The 3,488-nt window shown below is 36.8% G+C and overlaps 1 long non-coding RNA gene across 2 annotated transcripts; it reads right to left on the bottom strand.

Annotated features, from left to right (window-relative positions):
* Positions 1 to 1,209: 1,209 nt before the first annotated feature.
* Positions 1,210 to 2,590, bottom strand: LOC113342561. Of its 2 annotated transcripts, XR_003356731.1 has the most exons (4): positions 2,521 to 2,590; positions 2,295 to 2,375; positions 1,973 to 2,037; positions 1,210 to 1,808 (listed from the first exon to the last, which is right to left on the bottom strand). It is a non-coding gene; the product is annotated as an uncharacterized LOC113342561 (long non-coding RNA). The 2 variants fall into 2 exon arrangements; XR_003356730.1 differs by having other exon boundaries at positions 1,210 to 2,037.
* Between the last annotated feature and the right edge of the window lie 898 nt (positions 2,591 to 3,488).

The raw sequence follows: 3,488 nt of genomic DNA on the forward strand, positions 1-3,488 counted from the left end.
TGTTGTGCCAAAGATTAAGGCGTGTCATGATGTGCTGTGCTAGAGGGAGTATTGTGCTGCATTGTACCAAAAAAAAAAAACATACTGGGCCATGTCGTGTTGGGCCGGGCTCATATATTGTATGATTTCCAAAGATAATATTTTACAGATTTTTGGATATTATATGTGTTGTTTAGAAATGAGCATATAACGAAGATAAAATATCAAAAATTTATTAGAATAAAGATTTTTTTGTTAAATATATGCAAAAATTGTGATGAATTGTGTGCCGTTATATAGTGCTTTATGCATGTTATGACATGCTTTGTTGGCCGTTGTGTAGTGCTTTATGCATGTACACCGTTGTGTAGTGTTTTATATGATGTGATGTTTTGTGCTACGTGGTTATCCATGTCATTTGTTGTGTTGTGCTACTATTTCATATGACCCAGCACAACACACGAACCTGCAATGGTGTATCGTGTTGGGCTAAATCATATGTTGGGCTTGCCTCGAATTTTAATGCCTCTAAATCATCATGTTACTGTTCACTAACGATGTTTTCACGGTCTCTTGCTAGTCTAACCATTCTATACTAGATTTTGTGCCCGTGCTATGCATCGGGCAGATCCAAAACTGCTTTGTCTCGTCCATTGTTTTAGGATTTTTGATTTGGTGCAACTCGACCTCGCCTTGCCCATTGCTTTTGGATTTTTAATTTGGTGTGATTTTTGATTTGGTGCAACTCGACCTCGCCTTGCCCATTGCTTTTGGATTTTTAATTTGGTGTGGCTCGGCTTCGCCTCGACCCTCCCTGATACATGCTTAGGTTTTTTCAGATAGTGTGGCTCGCTATTGTCTCACCCTGTCAAGATGCATGCCTAGGATTTTATTTGGTGTCGCACGGCTTTGTCTTTCCTTGTCGCGGCTTCTCCCCCTTCCGTCACGATGCAAAATCGGATGCAAAGTCTTTAGCACATCAATAAGATACAAAGATGCACAAGTGTATTATATGAGCCATGGGTTTGTCGTGACTTGTGAATTTCTCGAGTTGATCCCTTTGTGGTCTAGTATCCTTGCATATCTATTTGAACCCGTATATATATTTTTATGAATTTTTGTTAACACGTCATAAAAAAAAAAATCTTTGCCAACTCGTGCAACTAAAAAAGAATAAAGGAAACGAAAGCTATCTCATAAAATAAAAAAAATTAGTGATCAACATCAGCGTGCAAAAGAAAAGGGTGACTCACAAAATTAACATGGATGAATTGAATTTATGTGTACACAGGTTTTGCTAATTCTAAACATAAAGAAATGAAATTCCTTATGCGACCACTTAAGCCGCCACTACTACCACCAAATACAATCCAATGACACGACCCACACCAGATCCAACACCGAACTGCTACTCGGCCCAAGACCACCAGCCCATACGACAAAGAATTTGAATTAGAAATAGTGACTTAATTTGGTCGGAGACAATTTTACAGCGATAACCACAACTCTTTTAGTCCTTTACCATCTACATAGATATATATCGAGTGTACTGTTGCTGGCTAGCACTTGTAACAAAATAATAGTATGCAAATAAATAATTTTCTGCGTTCCATATGGTTGGGCAGATAAACTGCAGCGGAAGCCGCTAAAACTAAGCAATTCCAATTTCAATTGACATTTATTTTGTGCTTACTTGGTATGCAGTGGCTGATATCCATTCAACTTCCATGACTTCAGAGTGACCTGATAAGATTCTAACAGCCTATTTCAAATTTCCATATGGTTCCTTGCATAATTTCTCTAATAAAGATACTGTGAAATCTATGGACCTGGCAATACATAGAACTATAACATGTTCAGCCAGTGATTCCCATAATAGATATATGTTATAGTGAAAAAATTACTATGCTACTTTTAACTGTGCTATTTACACCCGGTTAATGGAGAAGTTTTTAATTGGCTCGTAAGGCAACAATTTAGAGTTGCTAACTACCTCTATTTGTACATATCGCATTACTACACCAAATGTGATCCTTTGCTCTTAGACCTGCATCATTACTTCAGTGAACAAAACATCAGCTAGTGCCTAATTATCAGTTAGCTAACAACAACCAATAGAGTTTGGGTGAGTTAAATTTCGAACCTAATAAATCAAAAAGGTCAGATTCAAATAAGGTATAATATTTATAGTAAATAAGGCATACTTTCTAGACATCTTCAAGGAAAATTAACTTAGAACTCAAGCAAACTCATTCTTTTTTCTTGCAATGCATATATAATAATGGACACTAATATAAAATCTTCAAAACATTTACCTTTATCTGAAGAGCCCCATGAAATTCCTGCGTATCATCTGTAACAATGTCTTTTGCATATTGCTACTCCAAACAATTTTGCTGCAAAGAAAATAAACAATCGTGAAATACATAATTGGCCAAAGTAAATGCAGCTCAGCGCTATTGGCAGGACCCAAGAGTTCTACACAATTAAAGTTATAAGACATCCTTTAAAAATGTACTAAGACAACAGCATAATCGGTACCTTCCCCATAAAAACTTTTGGAAACTTCTCTCTTCCAGTAACTTCTTCACAGTCATGTCCTTCTTGTACATATCTTTCATGACATCCGTTTAGGCATTTTAGCAAACACTGCATGTGCACTCTGTTGGAGTTGAAGAGATTGTATCCTCTTCTGATGTTTGAGGCACTACATTTCCTTACACATCAATCAAATCCACATAAACCCAAATTGAATCCTAAATCATTAAAAAGCTCAATCAGCCATCAATCAACCTAGATCGTTTATCACCACAGTCAAACAGGGAAACCAAATTTTCTCCATGTTAATCAACCGACCCATCAGCTGTAACTCCTCTTCTTAACTGACTTCTCGATTATAAAAGTTGAGAAATTGCAGGTAAACATATTGGCTAACAGATAAAAGTAAAATAAAACATAAAATCGAACATAAAATAGATAGAGGAAGAGCGGCGGAGAACTCTGGTTTTCAGCCAACCAAATTAGGCGCAAACTGCAGTGCAGTAAACCCTTGATTCCTTCAACCCTAACTTAAATTTTGTAAAAATTGTACCTGAAAAAGTAAATCCCTAACCAAGCCCGTATGATCATAAATCAGAGATTAGAGTTTCAAAAATCAAAACAAAGCACAGAAAACCCTAACCTATGTAGATTATGCATCATGCAATTAAACTTAACAGAAACCCTAACCTATGTAGATTATGCATCATGCAATTAAACTTAGAATCCTCTAACCCATCTGCAGCGACCTAAATTTATATCTCAGTAATTGAACCCAGTAAAACCCAGATCCAACAATCACTGCAGATTCTCGATTTCAGATTCTGCAGCAGTGGGATGAAATTGGGGAAGAACCGAAAAGAAGAAACTGGGAATTATTTCCTTTCTCTCGACCTAACGGTATCTTAGTTAGGGTTATAGTTCGACGGAAGTTTTGTATACCTAACCGGCGTTAATAGCGTCCAGTTAAA

Source organism: Papaver somniferum, unplaced genomic scaffold, assembly GCF_003573695.1.
Source record: "Papaver somniferum cultivar HN1 unplaced genomic scaffold, ASM357369v1 unplaced-scaffold_43, whole genome shotgun sequence".
NCBI classification, from domain to species: Eukaryota; Viridiplantae; Streptophyta; class Magnoliopsida; order Ranunculales; family Papaveraceae; genus Papaver; species Papaver somniferum.